Raw genomic sequence first — 21,237 nt, 5'->3', positions numbered from 1 at the left:
ACAATTTTTCAAAGTTATTGCACCTGCATGAAAAAAGATATGGTTGCTTTAATGATTAAAAAACAAAAAGGTACATAGAATGCAAGTCTTTCAAGTTCCAAAGCAGCCATTTTGAAGGATTTGCACAGCCTTAATGATTACCTTTCAGTGGTAATTGCAGACTATCTGTTATTTCACAAGATGTTGCCTGAGAAACTGAGTTCTGGTTGCTACATTTCTGAAGTGCTTAAAGTTGGGGAATATGGGCTTGTTTGTCTGGATTTTTGCTTATTAGTTCTTAAAGGCAGTTTGTCAGTCATATATTGTTTTCAGTCAGGCATCAGTCTTTTTTAATCTCTGGTGGATATTATTCTACTGTGTCAGTGTAGAATTCCTTTGTCCAGAAAAGTTTTCCTGTTTTACTGTTGCCTTTTTGTTACATTTGTTATATTTATGCTGATAAATAAATAAAGGGAGACTAGTATAGATCTATTTCAAGCTATTTAGCTCTCATCAGCTAGCCATACCCTTGCTGGGAATCGAACCTGTGCTCTATTGCCTCTTAGGCAGATGTGTTAACCATTGAGCTACAGGGCTCGACTCCTTATCAGCCAGGCCAGGGTGAAAGGTATATATTTAATCTATATATATATATATCAGTGGTGGGTTTCAAAAAATTTTCGAACCTACTCTGTGGGTGTGGCCTCCTTTGTGGGAGTGGCTTGCCGGCCATGTGTTCTCTCTCTCTCTCTCTCTCTCTCTCTCTCTCTCTCTCTCTCTCTCTCTCTCTCTCTCTCTCTTTCTCTCCTTTTGTCTCTCTGTTCCTTTTTCCTTTTTTCCTTTCATCTCTCTCTCACTGTTTCTTTCTTTTTTCTTTTTTTATTCATTTATTTCTTCCTTTCTCTTTCTCTCTGTGAGTCTCTGTGTGTGTGTGTGTGTGTGTGTGTGTGAGAGAGAGAGAGAGTGGTGGGTTTCAAAAATTTTTGGAACCTCTTCTGTAGGTGCTTTCTGGGTCCACTGGTGGAACCTCTTCTAACCGGTTTGGTAGATTTGACAAACCGGTTCTACCGAATAGGTGCGAACTGGTAGGAACCCACCATATATATGTATATATATACATATTAGATCTGTGCTAGGGCAGAGATGCACAAGTTGTTTCATAAAACAAGAATGCCAACATGCACAGAAACACTATATCTGCTTTATATTTATTTGTTTTTGTACTGGTACAGATATGTGCTTCCTATCCTACCAAATTTACTCTTAAATTATATTTGAACCCATTAGCATACTTAAAGAAACAAAGTGGTTTTTCAGCACTGCTCATCTTCCTAGAGTTTTACTTATAATAAAAAATTATCTTGGAAGAACAGTTTGAATACACAGCAAAATGCAGCAGCCTGCATGGTTTTGTGCAGACCTTGGTGTGCACATGTATCACCTCTCCTAAGGGAATTACATTGATTGCCAATTTGCCAAATCAGAGTACAATTCAAGGTGCTGGTTGTCACCTCTAAAGCCCTTCATGGCTTGGGACCAGGTTATCTGAGGGACCATCTCTTGCTGGTCACATCTACTAAATCCACTAGAGCAGGGAGGCAAAGAATATTGCGGGTCCCATCCCCTAGAGCGATACATCTGGAGGGATCCAGAATAAGAGCCCTCTCTATGGTGGCTCTCTCTCTTTGTAAGATCATTTCCCCAGAGATTAGAATGGCCCCCCACTCTAACACTCTTCTGGAAGGTGCTGAAGACCCGGTAAGAGGCGAGGTGGCACAGTGGCTAGAGTGCAGTATTGCAGCCACTTCAGCTGACTGCTAAACTGCAGTTTGGCAGTTCAAATCTCACCGGCTCAGGGTTGACTCAGCCTTCCATCCTTCCGAGGTGGGTAAAATGAGGACGCAGACTGTGGGGGCAATATGCTGACTCTGTAAACCGCTTAGAGAGGGCTGAAAGCCCTATGAAGCGGTATATAAGTCTAACTGCTATTGCTATTGCTATTGCTATTCTGCCAGTAGGCCTGGGGAATCAAGAGTGGCTGATGTGATATGTTATCGCCGGGTTGAGGGGTGGGGGGCTATTATATTATTTTATTATTTTTATACCCCTTTAAGATGCCTTGAGTCACCATGTGCAAATAGGTGGCAATATAAGTCTTCTAATAAATAAATAAATAAATAAACATTTCCTCAGTGGTTTCATATCACTTCAAATATTCAAATATTTTATTAATCCAATGTATAATATTACACTGAGTTAGAGGAAAGTATGGAAAGTATAAGAAGGAGTGAAGTGGTTGGGAAGGGAAGCAAAGGAGCTAGCAAGAGGAGAGAGCTTTAGATCTCAGCTACTTTTTAAAAGATGTATAAAAAGAAGATATATAACCATATGAATGTACACAATAATAGTGACATACTTGCTTGCCCATCTGTGCACAGGTTTTCCAGAGGGATGGCTGTCAAGCAAAAAATTCCAACTACTGCAGAGCCATTTTGCTAAACTGGGACTAAATATCCTGGTATTAGAAAATTCCATAACATTAAAAAGTTTTAAAATTACAAATACCTAAATGGACAGCAATTTAATAATTATGATTATAAGACCAATTTTTATTATTTTTATTCAGACAACAGTATTGACAATCCATTTGGCTATTCTAGTTTAAAAGTTCTGATGTGGAAAATAATATAACTTGCTTGTACTGGAAATGTTAGAGAAATAAAAAGAGGAAATTAAAGGTGAAATTGAATATGAATATGAATGCCTTTAAGTAGAAAAGCAACTAAAGATCTATTTACCGTATTTTTCGGAGTAGAAGACGCACCGGAGTATAAGACGCACCAAGGTTTTGAAGAGGCAAATTAAAAAAAAAGCAGGTAGGGAGATAGAGGGATAGAGAGGGAGAGAAAGAGAGAGAAATACAGTAGGTAGGTAGGGAGAGAGAGATAGTAGTTTGGTAGGTAGGTAGATAAAGGGAAATATATATATATAGATAGATAGATAGATAGAGAGAGAGAGAGAGAGAGAGAGAGAGAGAGAGAGAGAGAGAGAAATAGAAATAGAAATAGATAGATAGAGAAATACAGTAGGTAGGTAGGGAGAGAGAGTGTAGGTAGGTAGGTAGGTAAGTAGGTAGAGGGATAGAGAGAGAGAAATAGAAAGAGAGAGAGAGAAATACAGTAGATAGGTAGGGAGAGAGAGAGTAGGTAGGTAAGTAGATAGAGGGATAGATAGATAGATAGATAGATAGACAGACAGATATAGATATAGATATAGATATAGATATAGATAATAGATTAGATAGATAGATAGATAGATAGATAGATAGATAGATAGATAGATAGATAGATAGAAATACAGTAGGTAGGTAGGGAGAGAGAGTAGGTAGGTAGGTAGATGTTTCCAGGTGTATTTATCCATGTGCTGGAGAAGGAAATCACTGACAATCTGCAGCACCTAACTTTGTTTCTGCTGGCACAGCACTTGATCAATGTAATTTAATCAATTTGTTAAAAGAGCTTTCCAAAAGAGAAAAAAAAGTTTTTGCACTCTGCAAACCTCCCAAAAATGGCCCGTTTTTCACGAAAATGGGCCTGTTTTTTAGAAAAATGCATGAATAGCCTTGGGAGGGCTTGTAGAGTGCTCCTGGGAGGGTATGGGGGGGGGGGGGGCAAAAACAAGCAAAAAGGCCTGTTTTAGCTAAAACAGGCCCGTTTTTTGTCAATTTTTTTTTTGCATGCATAGCCTTATGGAGGCTTATAGAGTGCTGCTGGGAGCTGGCGGAGGGGGCAAAAAACAGTCCGTTTTTTGCTCATTTCTGCCCTCCCCAGCCCCTAGGAGCTCTCTGAAAGCCTCCATAAGGCTATGCATGGTCATTTTCGTGAAGGGGCGGAGTTTCAGGAGGCAAAAAAATGCTGTATTCAATGTATGACGCACCCAGATTTTCAGCCTCTTTTTTGAGGAAAAAAGGTCTGTGTTATACTCCAAAAATTTTGGTAATTATAACCTATATTGTAGCTTTGCCCAAAACCATGTTTATCTCTAGAAGGTGTTGACCTAGAGCAAGCTTTTGAGTAGAATTGGGTATGTGCACTTAAGAATTACCTCTTGCTCTGAACTCCTGCAACCTTTGAACTATCTTGAGCTGTGAGAAGTGTTGCACAAGCAATTAATATGGACAATTTTGGAGCTGCTGTCTCTCCAGAGTCTTGGATTCCCTATAAAATTTGAAATACACATATAAAGAACTTGCTCATTTGATAATTACTTCATGCTGGTGTGCTGTGTAGACATGACAGAGCTGGTTCTTGATTTAGAGGCAATTTGTTCAGGTCACCAAGGGCAGCATTCTTTGCATACTTAAACTTGTAACTTTGGGTCATTTTCTCCCCCTTTTCCCAAAATGAGAATGTGGTTGACTTAAATGCTTGCTCTTTTTGCTGTTGTAAAGCATACCTGAATAATGTTTCAAAACCAACTGCAATCCCTACTCTGCTTATTTGTGACCACCTGGGGAATAATAGATACTGAATGTTATGTCCCTGCTTCTTCTCTGCAGAGAGATCTGTGGGACTGAAGAATAAAGTAAGAGATGGAGAATGTAAAGATCTGTTCCTATTGCTTGGAAGAATTTCAACACTGAAGTGTTAACTTTATCTGCTGACAATGAAGGATAATTTTTAGCTTATTCTGGTAAAAGAGGAGCACAAGGCTTTTACAGAGCACCAATGTGTGTTGTTCTAAAGGAGATGATGCTTTTTGTTCAACAATTTTGTAGATAGGGAACTTGAAGAAAGTAATTTAGTGAATTATTTGACCACTGGGTATGTAGGAACTCCAACAACAGGCACATGATAAATCTTCAGGATAATAAGGAATATTTGAAGCTCTGTTCCAGTTTATAAGAAGGTTTCTCCAGCAATTTGAAAGATAACCTTTTCTTCTTGCCTCTTAAGCTCTGCCATTTTCACAATTTCCGTCTGGTATGTTCTGCGTTTCTTCTAAGACTGATCTTCCAGCTTCATGAAGTTGGGCAGGCAGCCATAAGGTGAGTAACTTTTCTTGGATTAAGCGATACATTTGCTCTTGGGTGGTTTCCTAAGGATTATACTCAAAATTAGATGGAGCCAAAATAAAAAAGGCAGAACCAAAAGGGCTGGAGTGAACAAAAGAGCCAGCTGTTGATTGTTCATCAATTAATATATGCAATAATAGAATAGTCGGCTTCTAGTATTGACCTTATAGAAGTAGAAGTGAAAATTTAAACAAAACAACATTTCTTCATATGTAAACTTATACCAATGTCCCTCCTTTTTTAGAAAAAAAATCCTCTGTTCTTTAATAATAGTACTATTAATAATGTAATAATTTTTATTTATGACTAAAGGATCTGAACACTATATGATTAAAATGAAATAAACTGCTCCAATACTCAATAATCATTGAGGGCATTTGAAAAAAAAAACAAGATTTAAAAATAAACTAATCAAATGTTCAGTATTTCTTATCCAGAAATTTAATGATACTGTCCTCAATATTTTTTTCATTTGTCAACCTTTTTTCTAACTTCAGCCTTCAGTCTTTTCTGACTACTAAAACTGCTTCCAAGCAGTTTGCCCCTAACACTTGATGTAGTGATTTGCTGCCAAAACTCAATGGGAAATTAAATTATGGTAATTTGGGTGAGGGCTGCAAGGAAGTGAACCAATACCTTGGGAGGATGCCTCTGGCAAACAGATTGCCCATACATATTTATCTCTGTGGTTGTGCCCAGCATGAGTAATAGATTCTTCAGGTCCTGGAAGCATACTCTTTAGGACAACACATAAAATACTATCTGTGTAAGAAGAATTTCATATAAAAGTTTTAATAATTCTTAAGGCATATGGGTAACTGCTTTATTTTGGCAATGTTTGTTTTTAGTTACTTATTTGGGCTTTATATCATTACTTCAGATAAAGCTGATTTTATGTTGCTTTCCTGTGAAATAGGAAGGAAATTTAGCTTCAAAACAATCTATATTTGTCCAATGTTTCTCAGAAAATAAAGAATTGGGTAGCAGATTAAATCTACACTGAAAATCTTGAATTTTTTGGTATACCACTCTGAGAAACAAAGGGGAAACATCTCTTGGCCATGCTCTGCAATGTACTGAACGTGCATCTCAAGCATTCATAATTTTCTAATCAGTGAGATGAAGTTGGTGGTCGGGAGCAGTTAGTGCAATTAATGAGGAAAATAATGTACATTTTGAACAAGAGAAATGTATTCTCTCATGCACGAAACAAATACATTAGCCCTTCTAATTGTGAACGGGAGGGATTTAGGCCTTGTCTTCTTTTCCCTCAGCTACTTGTATCTGAGCTTCAACACAGTCATACTCTTCTGCCTAATAGGGAACCTTAGTTCCGATTCCCCCCCCCCCCATTTAGGAATCTGATTCTCTATCATAGTGTCTTAAGATATGTTGCAATTCAGAGATAATTATTTATCAAAATAAATGTTAAATAGAACATATCTGATGGCATTTTTCAGTATAGATCAGTCCATCTTATAATAAAGTTCTATACATCAACACATGTTTTGTTAATAATTGTTATAATACTCATCTGTTGTAATCTGAATATGTACCTTCCTCTATGACTTTCTTTCACTGTAACATTTAATTGGACAGGCAAGGTTTTACAATTAAGAAAAATAATCTGAAGCCAGAGTCATGCCAAAATAATGAAACATGCATTATGCTGTCTTAGGGCTAGCTCCAGCCTTTCATGTTTGAGTTGTGAAGTTACACAGAAATACATAAGGGGGAAAATTTGTATTATGACATTGTGGCACATTTTCATCATTTTCCTCATGAATTCCTTCATCTGAAGCTTGCATCCAAGCACACCTGAAAGTTCTGTTTTTATTCAGGCTGTGGTCCTAAACGTACTAGAAAACAGGCTGTATTGAATACAAGCCATATTTCTGAATAGATACCTAAAGTTGTTTGTCTATCTTGTCTGTTGATAGTATTGCCAAGCCTACTCCTCATATTCCTTATAAACTTCACTATTATCTCACTCAAGTTTAGCAACTCATTATAAATTGGCCAGGAGCTGATAAAATAAGGTCCTATAGTCATAATAAATTCAATTCACATATTAAGTTTAAATTTAAATTAGTTACAGTATATGCCTAATTATATGATTATGAATCTGACAACAGCATTTCTGCATATCTTAGTTGGTTTGTGAACACAAGGAAAGATTTTTTTCAGGTGTCCCTGATGCAGCCTGTTCCTGCCATATTTCTTGACTGATATTGTTTTGAAAGATGGTCTTCAAGGAATACAAGAGGTGGCTAATGTTCCCTAAACCAGTGTTTCTCAACCTTGGCAACTTGAAGATGTCTGGACTTCAACTCCCAGAATTCCCCAGCCAGCATTCGCTGGCTGGGGAATTCTGGGAGTTGAAGTCCAGACATCTTCAAATTGCCAAGGTTGAGAAACACTGCCCTAAACTACTGATAGAACTATTGATTCTATTCTACTACTGGTAATAAATCAAACTGCAGTCAGTTGGCTTCTGAATCCAGGCAGGAATGTTGGAGTCCCAACTTATTTGGTCAAGTGGACAGAAATAAATGAATTAGAAGAATAGGAAGAAGTTGGGAAAACAGTTGCAAGGTCAAAGTTGCTGTTTGTCTGTCTGTTTGTTTCTTTTCATTCAACCAATTCATTAAAAGTGTATGACTGCCCTTCCAAACAACATATATTGAATTGTATCCTAAAGTTGATTGGTAGCCTGTGCAGTTCAAGAAGCAATGGTGTTTCATGGGTGTACTGCAATGGTTCTGTACTGTAAAAACTCATGTTTTTGCATTCTGTATCACTTTAATGTAGGTTAGTTCTTCATCCAGGAAATAAAATCACACTACATGGCAGGGTATTGGGTAACATGCACACCAGAGTTTTCTAAAATTCAGTGTGGGTTTAGGCCGTTACAAACAGGCCGTTCTGGATTGAGATAATAGATTAGTAGGAAAAGAAATTTAATACTGTCCCACCCCACTTCTTCATCATTCTACCTTTCTTTAGCATCTAAAATAGCAAAACCCTCTTCACTTCAAATAAATCCCTACAAAACACAACCTTCCTGCCCCCCCCCCATTACCTTCCCCAATGATCTGAATCAGGATAGGCTTTCAAGTAAAAGAAAACCCAGAGCTATTCGTTCTATATTTTCTGATCTTGAGGCGTTCAAGTTCACAGGGTTGTGAGAGCACCATTTTAAAATCAGAACAAGAAGTCTCATTAGGCTCAAAGGGCTATTTGTTTTTGATTCCTAAAGCAGCATCACACCTGATAGTTTGTGAGGAACGCAAGTCAAAAAGTTTTTGCATTTATCTAGGTTGACTTAACATTATATTTCCTGAGGCAAAAGACCAAATGGTACTCTTTTCAAATCCCATCTATCAGAGACAAATATCCTCCACATTATGTGAGTTAAGAGAGTAGCTTAGGGGAACAGGAAGGTTGCAAAACATACTTTGCTCTGTCCTCCAACATTAGCCTCTTCCTGCTGCTTAACATCTTCTGCCTCCGGCAGCTGCCCCATTCTGCCTAATTGTAGGGCTGGCCCTGATATTTATAGCTTTATAATACTGGTTACAGTACATGAATTACATGTACCATGAACCAAAAATCATTTATGTTGTTTGAAATAAAATCATCACATGATGACAATTTAATTTTTATGTTCTGGGCTTAGAACTGCAAATCTTTAATATGAACAGAACTTATCTCATTAATCATCATTATAGAGCTAGTCCCCTTTCATTAGAACATATTTCCATATTTTTATCTGCATTTTTATGGCAGGTTCTTTGATCTGTATTGCTGCTTAATTTCTAAAATAGAATGGGTTTCCCTATTCCTTTCTTAGAAAGATTTTCTGTCTTTCTAATCTAATAGGATGGTTTATTCTATGGTGCAAAGGACATGAACATCTTGGTAGTCCCTGGGAACATCTGGAATAGCCCTAGTTAGAAGCATATTAGGACGATTTTCAGATAGTAAGCAATGCGTAAAATGGGATAGTTTTATACAATTTATAAAGAAGAGAGTGGTGATTGAAAATACGAACTGTTGGTGATATATTTGGTTCTTCTGATTTTTGAGCTATTAAAGTTTGAAAGTGCTTTGTATAATAATGTAATTACAATGAATTGTGTGCAAAGGTATATTAACAGCTAGCATTGAATTGATCCAAGGGAACTATTTGCTCTCTCAGTTTTGTGGAACATTAATTGCTGATGAAGCCCTAGCAACTGTTCAAGCATTCAAGTGCTCAATACCAGTTCACGTTCCCAAACCATCTTCCCACATAGATGATCCTGCAGTAGTCAGATCTGATTTAATGCCAACATTCATAACCAATATTACGATTGCTTTTCTTAGACAGATCACAGTTATGAAGAAACAAAAAAACTTCTATGTCTGAAGGCAAGGAAGCTCTGTAAAACAACTTCATTTTTCATTATATCAAAAATACTTTTCATGACAAAACTGGATTAAAGTGACAAATTGTGCTCATTACAATGATTAAACAGCAAAGGCAGATGTGCCACTGCTGGGTTTTTGCCATGATCCTGAGAGTCCATTTACTTGTTGCCAAGGAACTGAATGCACACAGCATGGCTCTTTTTTATCATTTTAAAAGCCACAGCTGAGTGATTCTCAATAGAGATTGTAGTTGACAAATTAAAAAGAAATATGTAAAACAGCAGTGAATGTGAATCTGACTTTAAAAAAAAATCTTTTACAAATCCCAAACATTGAGTTTGATATGGGATGGATTAATTTCATTTTATTGTGCTATTATATTTACTTAACTACTTAACTGATCCATACATATGGATTAAACTACAGTTGTTTTCTAGACATCCAACTTGAGGTCTGCTACATGTAACCAAGTTTAAGTAAAAGGAAACAAAAACAGGACAAAAACAATGTTGTTAGACAGATTGTCTAAGAACATTGTTTAGATTACAGCTAATGATTCAATTCTCATTATTGAGGACCAATGTATCCCCAATTTCTTTCTTTTGGTGAAACGAGACAGTCAAACACCAACTGGTTGCATTCAAAGAGAAATCATCTTAAGAGTCACAATTTTTGCTTTCAACACCTGAAATATTTCTCCAACAAGAGATTTAAAAGAGAGATTTGATTATAGTGATTAATGTAACTTGAAGCTTTTAAAGTGTTTTTGAAGCAATTTATTTTCATATTTTTAAAAGGAAATAGTAGATTAAAGGATGAAAAAAATGATAATATGGCATTCCAATTAACAATTAGGAGTTTCTAATGTTCTTGTAATGATCATATTTAATGAGCAATCCTGAAAATACAGACTCATGCAGCTACACAAATCATCTAGCAGTAGTCCCTTAATTTAATATATATCCCTCCTTATCTTACCTACGGATCAAAAATAGTGGCACAGCAATTACTGAATTGTATATATAATCCATCCATCCTTTCATATATTTATAAACTTGGAATATCTAAAATGGGAAATCATATGAGGAAGCAGAATGGAAAATAGCCACCATGTTTGAAATATTACTTTAATATATATTTTGAAGGTTGTGCGATGATCTGCTTTCAAAGGGGAAATGGTAATTTAAGGTGTGTATGGATGTGCATGGAGCACATGATGACAACATCTTTACAAACGGCTACTTCAAGGAATTGCTGACAGCTCTAGATGTATGGAATTATTTTTGACATAATTTCTAAATAGCGACCCAGTATTGCCATAATTACTGTGTATTAAAGGGAACAGTGATGATGACATTAAAAGAAAGGTGCATTATTAGGAAATGCCCACCTTAAAATGAATCAGCAAGAATAATTGAAAGCTATTACTAATTTTTCACCATTAGGTAATTTTCAAAGTTCATTTAACTTCTAAATTTGTCACTCTTCTGAAGAGGAAAAAAATATGAAGAAATCCAAAATTTAGTTCAGCCTAATTTGGGGGGAAACAGTGAGAAAGTTGAGGAAGGGAAGGGAAGGTCTTCATTCTTTGAATATTTTTTAACATCTAAAGAGCTATTGCAGCTGGATATGATCTAATGGGGCACAAGACTTTGGCACCAAAATAAGCACTGGATTTGGGCTGAAGACCATTTAATATAGACAGACAAGTTATACATATTTTACATCCTGAGGTGATTCTGAATAGGGAATTTCTGCCTAAACCTTTGGTCTCTCCCTCTCCTATTTTTACAATCATTAAATGCTCAATAGCTTTATACCTGCTTGAAGGACGTCAGTTCCTGTCTGTAGCCATGCAGTGTTATAAATACAAAATGGAAAAAGAACGAAATGGAAAAAAGAAAGTAAGGATTTTAAGCAGCATGTTTTGTGGTTGATAGTTGTGTCCCATTTGATTTTGCTATATCAGGTCTTCAGGCAAAAAGGTAGAAAACTGAGGTAGATAATTTTTGGCAGGCCATCTCTTTGGATTATAGATTTAGAAGCTGCAATTTAGGCCATAAATTTCCACTCCTGTTCAGTGGAGAAATACCAATTAAAGCATCTCTGACAAATTATCTAGTCTCTACTTGAACACATCTAATGAAAAGAAGCCCAATTAATTGCTGGACAATTAGTTTCACTGTTGAGCTGCTCTTACTGTTAGGGATTCCCCCCCCCCCCCCCCCGCCTTTCAGATATGGGAATCTGCCTTCCCATAGTTTGAATTCACTTGTCCTGCACTCTGGAATGATGACGGGTATGTCAAGACTTTTTTCTGTGTGTCATTGCGTCCTGTATTTCAAGAATCCCTTTCAATCTTCTCTCAAGAAGAACCATTCCCAGTTCCTTCAATCTCTCTTCATAGGCTTAGTTTCTAATCCTTTGAAAATACTTGCTGTTCTTCTCTGAGCCTGTTGAGGTTACACTGATCTTTCTTAAAATGTGCCCAGGATAGAACATCCAAGGTATGTGTGATCAAGCTCCAAGTAAAGTAGAAACTATATTTCCCATGATGTTTGAAATCATATTACTACCTAGCTGTGGTGGTGATGTGGTTAGAATGCAGTATTGCAGGCTAATTCTGCTGAATGCCAGTACCTTGATTCTCACTGTCTCAAGGTTGGTACAGCCTTCCATCCTTCTGAGGCCAATAAAATGAGGACCCAGATAGTTGGGGCCAATATGCTGAGACAGCTTTAAAGCACTATGAAGCAGTATATAAGTCTAAGTGCTATTGCTAAGTGTTATTATATTCAATCTGCAATCAACTATTCTTTCCAGATTATTATCACAAGCAATATTTTCAAGCCTAATATTTCTCAACTTACACTCCTGAATTTATCTTAGTTCTTTAATTTACCAAGTTTTGCTTTTGGTTGTGGAGGTTGCTATTGTACAGCTAGATTACAGTGATTATTGTGCTGGCAGGAAATTATGAGTATGGAGGAACTAAGGCAGTTTGTATTGATTCCATGGTACCTACAGGACATCCAAGGCATTTTTTAGAAACACAGCAGCAAATAAATTCAGTTCAAAAGTTCCCAGCATGAACGGTTTAAACACGAGGAAGAAAAATACACAATTTTGTTTTGAATTTAATTTCTCTCTTTTATGGTATTAATTATACCATCCAACATTGTGTCATCTGCAACTTTAACAAGTATTTTGTTTCTTCATCAAAGTCATTTAAAAAGGTTGAATTGAGGAAAACAGAATTAAATCATGTAGCACATCTCTTAGGGCTTCACAGGGAGTTATAGTTCTGCACCCGGAAAGTCATTGGTTATCTGTTTCTTAGAGCTGTGCACTCTTTGGTTAATGTAAGAAGCCAAGTTTTCCTTCCTGTATCATGATAGATCTTTCTCTTTTGTAAGGCAGGGAATGAACCCAACTCCAATTTGAATGAAGAACTGTGTTTGCATTGTTTCTCTAAAATAATTATTTCTTCTGTTTCCATTCCCCATTCTGCTCACTTTCCTTTAGTTCTCATTCCAAGGTCTCCACATTCTGAAATGTTAGAACCAAGAGACCATGTAAAACAATGGGCAAAGTTTCAATATAATAGAATATAAAATTTTTATGCTCTTTTTTCCTCTACCCTCTTTTATATTTCACCTTTTTTCTTTTACCTCTTTCCTCTTCTGCAGAGATCTCTTTGCAACCTGTTAGCTTCTAACTATAAAAATTATTTCAGGTAGGTTGGGGTCTTACCCCTCTATCCAATACAGCTAGTTTCTAGAAATATAGTGCAGTATCCAACACTGTATAATTCCCAGAAGCAACGTGTTTTGTTGACATATTGCATGAATTTTATAATATTAGATAACAGTTGTGAGAATTATACTGCAATGGAAAGACAGTGAGTTCTACAAAACAAAGTGAGCAAAACTATTCTTGCTTGTGCTTAATTCTGAAGGCTGGGGGGATCTTTGATGTCTGGGGAGGAAAGGGGAAAGCTGTTCTGCTTATCCGCTTGGATTCTGAAAAACAGCCATGACTCTGCTATCTCTTTATTTTTGCAAATTTCCAGTTGTGTTGAAAAATTTAAGTATACTTTCAGCTATTTTTAAAATCGTTCAGCTAATAGAGCCAGTTTGATGTAGTGGGTTAAGGCAGCAAGTTAGAAACTGAGAGGCTGTGAGTTTTAGTTCTGCTCTGGGCATAAAGCCATTTGGGTGATCTTGGGCCAGTCACTTTCTCTCAGCTTTAGGAAGGAGGCAATGGCAAACCACTTCTGGAATCATGCAAAAAAACAAACAAACCCCAAACCCTGTAGTGATTCATCCAGAGAGTTGCAAAAGCCAAATGTGCTCTACATGGGGCAGCCCTTGAAGAGTATTCGGCGACTTCAGCTTGTCCAGAATGCAGCCGCGCAAGCGATTGTGGGTGCACCTCGGTTCACCCACGTAACACCTATCCTCCGCGAGCTGCACTGGCTGCCTATTGGTCTCCGGATACGCTTCAAGGCGCTAGTCGTCACTTATAAAGCCCTTCATGGTATTGGACCTGGGTACTTGAGAGACCGCCTACTGCCAATTACCTCCACTAGACCAATTAGATCCCACAGACTAGGCCTCCTCCGAATTCCATCCGCCGGCCAGTGTCGACTGGCGACTACCCGGAGGAGAGCCTTCTCTGTGGCTGCTCTGACCCTCTGGAACGAACTCCCCGTGGATATTCGTACCCTCACCACCCTCCAGGCCTTCCGCATAGCCCTTAAAACCTGGCTGTTCCGACAGGCCTGGGGATAAAGATTCGCTGCCCCTATCTCGACTGGTATGATTGTTGTGCTTTTAACTATGTATAGTTTTGTGTTCTTGTTAAACTGTTTGTATCCCCCCTTCCCTTTTTGAGTTGTGAGCTGCCCTGAGTCCCCTTAGGGAAAAGGGCGGCATACAAATGAAATAAAACTCTAAACTCTAAACTCTAAATCTTGACTTAAAAGGGCACACACAAAAATCATAATGACTTGAGAATATTCCCTCATCAGTTCTAAAGCAGCAAGTGTTTTTAAATACTCTTTGTCTCTCCCCCTTTTATAATATGATTTTATATAATGTAGTTAACTCATTAAAGAAAAAAATATATTATTTCATTGTTTCACAGAAAACTACTCCTGTGCTTCTTACAGGGCTTTTTCTACAATGGGTTAACTTATGGTGCAGACATTAATTAACAGGTGCTTCAGGGTGTGGCAACTCATTGATGTTTATTAGGGTTCAGCAGTGCATCTTCCCAGTGCTCTGTTTCATTTGCATGTACCACAAGTAGATGTCATAATCCCACTTTGTTTTTCACCTTGCCTATCAGCAGTGATACTGCTTTCTTCAGCATGGCATGGGCAATTTAACTGTTGAATAAGTCCTCCGGTTTTTGCTCCAGAGACGCAGTTCCAAAGTCTAGGATAGTTGCCTAATTTTGAAGAGCATGTTGTCTCCTGTTTTATGGGAACTTGAAAGGATTTTCTTCAATTTAGCTGACATAAATTTGGGTAAGAGATCTGCATGGAAACAAATAATGCTTCATTTTAATGCAATGTGTGGAGTTTGGTATGTACATAAAGAGAATATTATTTCATTTTCCTCAACAGTACGAAACTGGGGGAATAGGATGTGTTTTTTTTAAGGAAGTGATTGGAGGAACCTCCTAGCATGAAAGAAGAGTGTAACCAAAATGGCATTGAAACTTTTAAAAATGGGCAGAAAGAGAACTGATTTGCTGTTTCAGTTGGAGAAAATGAGGGCACTTTATAGCACATTTTAGAAGCAGAATTTATTAAAATTGTGATCTATCTTTCCCATAACAGTGTCTCTTCCTTGTTTCATTTATGTGTGACCATCAATATTTAGAAGTATGAAGGGTTAGACTTTAGATTATTGTATGGTTGAACTGCAAGTTGTAGATCTGGAGCTCCACAGTTGTAAGGAGCGCACACAGAGAGTGATAAGAACAAGCCCATGACCAAGGGCAAGTAATGATGGTGAGAACTAGTTTTGTTGCTTCTAACAAAGGGGGGGGGGAATGTAGCGGCAGCATGACAGTTAAGCTGCATAGAGATAGGACTAGCCAGGATAAAGGGCTATTCCAGGATTTCTCAGAAAACTTTCTCAAACCTGTGGCTGTTGCTTAAACAATAATGGAAGGGAGTTGGGATGGCTTTGTCTCTTACTGCTGCTTTTATTGAAGAAGAGAGAATAGAGTTTTGAATGGACTGCATTACTGTCCCCAAAGTCTCCCTGAAAATAAAAATCCAAACTACATACCTGTTATTGGAAGCAATATATTGAGGAGAGTTGTTTTGAGACTAATGTCTTTTAGCCAAATGTGTCCGTCATGAAATCTAAAGTAGGACATGCTGATAGCCATTTGTTGAACATTGCAATGTATTTCAGCAGGCAAAATCTTCCGCCTCTTCATTCTAAAACAATGAGAATGTTTCTTCTGGACTTTCTCAACTTAACTGGTTATTTAAGAGGATGATCCAGAGTCTGGAAATGCCTGTTTTCAAAATGTAGTGGGCGTGAGTTGACAAGCCACTGTTGTGCCTTCAAGGACTATTGGCTAAGGTGTCAGTCAGACTCTCTGAATTTTCCTGAACTGGTATGCATCATTTGTGATTTGGGAACATGCTTAGACTGTAATATGTCATCTCCATGAGTCATCTCCTTCAGTCAGGCTGAATTTTAAGCAGGTCTGCTTCATTTACAGCTGATTCTTATTACAAATAAATTAATTAAAACATAGTTGAAATGCGTGACTAAAGAAAAAGTGATTTTTTTTGTACAAGAAATTTTAGGATCCTTGCTAAATATAAGATCAAATTCTTTTTATTGTCTATTATTGACTCAAGTCAGTGACTTGCATTTCTCCATGCATCTGTTTAATTTTTGTATGTATTTTATTCCGTAAGTTGAATTTTTCCATTTTTCTTTGTTATCTAAGTTATTAAAATAATTCAAATGAAAGGAAATCTGTGTAGATACCTTGAGAAGAACATAAATGTAATTCCTGTATAAACATGCAGTAATTAAATAAAATAATGCAGTAGTGTAAATTATGTCAGAGTGCACATGAAGAGAGGCTGGCAGCAAAATGGTGTGCCTCACTTAATGTCTTTTAACTCTGCAAAACTATTTAAAACAAAGTTTCAGTAATTTATTTCTAGCTTGCTGCAGTTGAAGAAAATGTTTCTCCTTTAGACTTATATACATATATAATTAGTTGCATTTGATATCTGTGTTTGCTAGATATTGCTTTTGATTGAGAATAGAATGCTGACTCTGTAATTTTTAGCATCTTCATTTCTGAATCATTAATAATACTTTCCAGCTGTGTGATTTTCTAAACCAGTCTTTCCCAACATGGTACCCTTTAGAAGCATTGGGAACACTGCTGTAAATATTGGAAGTGGTCTTGTGGTCCAGAATGGAGATGTGCATTATAAGGTTTTGCTGCATTTAGTATGATTAGTACCAGTGGGTATCTATTATAATTATACTTGGAAGGCTCTTTTATTTACAGTAGGCTTTCAAGCATCAGGGTTAAGGATGTATAAGAATTGCAAAGCATCTGCTATGCTTTATCTTCTTTAATGGCATATATTGCACATTCCATATATTTAATTTGTAATAGAAATTTAAGTAGGGATTTATCTATTTTAATTTCTTCAGTGCCAAGATGTCAAGATAATCATAGTATCCCTTTTCTGTACCTTAAAGAATCATCTTCTTGAGTTCTGTGAGGTACACATTGCAATGTTAATTTTGCTGATGGTATTTCTCCCAGTAATTGCAGGTCTCTTTGCCCATTCCCTAAAGGCACATGGATCTGAAAGGCCAAGTGGTAGCCTGCCCTCAACTAATGTATATGAGAGGGAGAAAATATGATGATTAAAGACTTCTACCTATGACCTCTTAAGAACATGAGAATAATTAGAAGAGATATAGGGTACTGTAAAAATGAGTTAGGTAGTCTTCTAATGTGCATTTTTACAACTGTCAAATTGCTTTGATTACATTTAATTAAAAACTCAAACATGATGCAGAACTGTGCCTCTATGAAACATTTGTGCATCCATTTTTGGATGGATGGAAGATTTAAACCTTGCCAGTTAAAGGCTGTCCAAGATACAACTTGGTTTTGAATCCAATGAAGTAATATGGCTACTGTGTTAAAATTCTGTATCAGCACTAGGAAATAAGTGCTGTTCAGGAATGTGTGACACTTTCTTGGAGGCTTAATAATACCTACCATTTAATTTTATCATTTTTATTTTTTTTATTAAATATTGGAAGTAGAATAGTAAAAGCCAATCAAATTTAAATTAAAGAATAAAAAGTGCAAAAAAGGGAAGAAACATTGTAACCATAACTTACAGCTTCAATATTACACATGGACTACTCTTTCAGCTTCTCCTGATGTAGTTCTGCTAATGATTACAAATAAGAAAGGATATTGTTTTCTGAATTAGAGTAGGAAACCTGTGACTGCAGATTTTGTTGGACTTAACTATTACTATGGGTAATACTAAAGAATGCTGGGAATTGTAACTGATCAACATTGGAAAAGCTTGAGTTGCTTCCAATTTTCTTTTTCCTTTTTTCCTTTTTTCCTTTTTTCCCTTTTCTCCTTTCCCTTTTCTTCCCACCCATGACATGCACCATATCCTGGGAGGTTTACAAAGGACAATAAAAAATAAATAAAAAGACGAATCATAAAACCCTCACAAAAATTCCTGGTGCCTCACCTCAAAAACCATACTCCTCTAAAAACCAATATCCAACTTTGCTGATCTCTAGCTTTGCTTTACCCTTCTGCTTCTGGGAATTGACATTCAGTTCTTTCCAGAAAGCTAGGAGAATAGGGGCCTGCTGGTTCTCCAGGGGAAAGGGAATTTATTAGATTTGTACTCTGCTGCAATCAACAAGACTCTTGGCAGTTAAAGTGCAATTATTCATCCATGATAAAATATTTTTTTCATTAAAAGCAAATAATCACACAATATTCAGATAGTCCATCAGGTAGACTACAGTAGGTAGGAAACATGACCAGATCAGCTAATGTAATGTAACACTATATTAACAGAATCTTTGTGAGTCTGAAAGTACAGTTATCCTGCCATCTCCTTTACAGCCTGAGGAACTAGGGAAGGGCTGTTCTGAGCCTCTTGCTACATCCTCTATGTAGCTATGGCTATGCTGTCCCTTATCTTACTATCCCCTTGGCAACTTCTCTTGCCCTGCTCCTAAGGTTTTCCCCACAAAGCTTTAGAAATGGCACATCAGTGAGTATCCCATAGCAACTAGCCACTATATTCTGAACCAATTGCAACTTCCAAATGATCTAAAGAAGTCATACTGTAGTCATAGCAAGCGAGGAGGACATGAGTTACTGTTCCAAAGTCATCTTCCTCCAGACAGCGATTTAGTTGGCACATCAGGTGGAGCTGGACCAATGGGCCTCTTGTTCCTGGTCTCTACTTGCCCATGTAGGAGTAATATAAACCCTTCCCCAGCAATTCTATGTAAACGTTAAAAAGAGAAGGGAAATGACCAAACCATGTAGCATCCCACAAATGAGCAGCTGCTTGGTTGATCTTTCCTCTTGATCTTCCTCTTTCCTCCTACCCTCCCCACTGAATGAAATTTATTCTGAGGAAGGAGTAGAACAGGAGTGTCAAACTCACGTTGTCCTGGCAGTGTCACATGACATATTGGGACTTTCCGCCCCCTTTGCTAAATTGGGAGGGGACAGGGCCAGCATGTGATGCATCTGGCCCACGACCAGCGAATTTGATACCCCTGGAGTAGAGCAAATGTAATTCTGATCCCTTTCTTGTTAGCAGTCCAAAAGAAGACCATGGTTGATGATATCTAAGCCTGGCGAGAAATCTGAGAAGACCCATATGGATGCATTGTCCCCATCTAAGTCACAACAAAAGTTTTCCACAATGATGATCAGTGCCATCTTCAGCCCTTATCCAGACTTCCCTGGCTAAAAAGAGTATATAATCACTTGATTTCCCTAAACTGCTGTGTAATTGTACACTGTTCATAACTTTTCAAAAGAAGAGAAGATTCAAAATTGGGCATTCGTTGTCAAATACTGATAGATTCAGAAGTGAGTGATCTACAATCAGTTTTAAGATTTCAAGAACATTACCACCTCCAAAATGGGGAATGGACCACCTCCTAGATCCAAGTTGTCATGTTTTCCTCTGAAGGAGCCAGGAAGGCCAAGGGCCAAGCACATGAATGGCCGGGGACAAACAACAGTTCACCATTCTTTCCACCATAATAGTTTACAGGCCATTAAGAGTTGCAGACATCTGGAATGAAATTGCAAAATCTAATCTTTAAATTTTGTCCACGAAAAAACAAATTTTTAGTGAGTCTGAGTGTTCAGCAAAGTCCTGTGATAACTGGCTACAACAACCAGATGGAGATCTACCTATTGTCTTTTCTCTGAAAGGAAATTGGCCATCTGAAACAGGCAGAGGTGGATTGCTATACAATACAATACAATAGCAGAGTTGGAAGGGACCTTGAAGGTCTTGTAGTCCAATCCCCTGCCTAGGCAGGAAACCTTATACAGTTTCAGACCATATACCATTTCAGACAAATGGTTATCCAACATCTTCTTAAAAACTTCCAGTGTTGGGGCATTCACAACTTCTGGATGCAAGCTGTTCCACTGATTAATTGTTCTAACTGTCAAGAAATTTCTCCTCAGTTCTAAGTTGCTTCTCTCCTTGATTAGTTTCCACCCATTGCTTCTTTTTCTACATACTGGTGCCTTGGAGAACACTGCTATCATGTCTCCCCTAGTCTTTCTTTTCATTAAACTAGATATACCCAGTTCCTGCAACCGTTCTTCATATGTTTTAGTCTCTAGTCCCCTAATCATCTTTGTTGCTCTTCTCTGCACTCTTTCTAGATTCTCCACATCTTTTCTACATCGTGGTGATCAAAACTGAATGCATTACTTCAAGTGTGGCCTTACCAAGGCATTATAAAGTGGTATTAACACTTCACGTGATTTTGATTCTATCCCTCTGTTTATGTAGCCTAGAACTGTGTTGGCTTTTTTGGCAGCTGCTGCACACTGCTAGCTCATATTTAAATGGTTGTCCACTAGGACTCCAAGATCCCTCTCACAGTTACTACTATTGTGCATTTTGTTTTTCTTGCCTAAATGTAGAACTTTACTCTTTTCACCATTGAATTTCATTTTATTAGATAGTGCCCAATGTTCAAGTTTGTCAAGATCCTTCTGTATCTTAAGCCTATCTTCTGGAGTGTTGGCTATTCCTGCCAGCTTGGTGTCATCTGATTTGACATTTGATGAGTTCCCCATTTATTCCCTCATCCAAATCATTGATGAAGATGTTGAAGAGTACTGAGTACAGAGCCTTGGGGTACTCCACTAAATACTTCCCTCCATGTAGATGCAGTTCCATTGAGGATTACACGTTGAGTGCAGTTGGTCAGCCAGTTACGAATCCATCTGGTGGTGATGCTGTCTAACCCACATTCTTCTACTTTATCTAGTAGTAGGTTATGGTGTACCTTATAAATGCCTTGCTGAAGTTCAAGTAAACTATATGGACGGCATTCCTCTCGTCCACTAATTTTATCACTTTGTCAAAGAATACAATAAGATTAGTCTGGCATGATCTGTTTTTGGCAAATCCATGTTGGCTTTTGGCTTCCGGTTCGGCCTGGATCAGG

General features: G+C 37.5%; 1 protein-coding gene across 6 annotated transcripts in view; it reads left to right on the top strand.

Moving 5' to 3' along the window:
- The window catches only part of TIAM1 (TIAM Rac1 associated GEF 1), a 202,774-nt gene that overhangs the window by 61,152 nt on the left and 120,385 nt on the right, over positions 1-21,237 (top strand). For 2 of the 6 annotated variants that reach the window (XM_087721586.1, XM_087721582.1), the window contains exon 1: positions 4,848-5,026. The exons of the other annotated variants lie outside the window; for them this stretch is intronic. The gene's annotated coding sequence lies outside the window, so the exon portion shown is untranslated. Of the gene's footprint in view, positions 1-4,847; positions 5,027-21,237 lie in introns of those variants that run through there. 6 annotated transcript variants of the gene reach the window in all.

Source organism: Thamnophis sirtalis, unplaced genomic scaffold (assembly GCF_051295495.1).
Source record: "Thamnophis sirtalis isolate CommonGarterSnake01/CBP01778 unplaced genomic scaffold, rThaSir2_p1.2 scaffold_8, whole genome shotgun sequence".
Classification (NCBI taxonomy): Eukaryota; Metazoa; Chordata; class Lepidosauria; order Squamata; family Natricidae; genus Thamnophis; species Thamnophis sirtalis.
The sequence above is the reverse complement of the archived record's forward strand: the minus strand, read 5'-3'. Positions and strand labels throughout refer to the sequence as shown.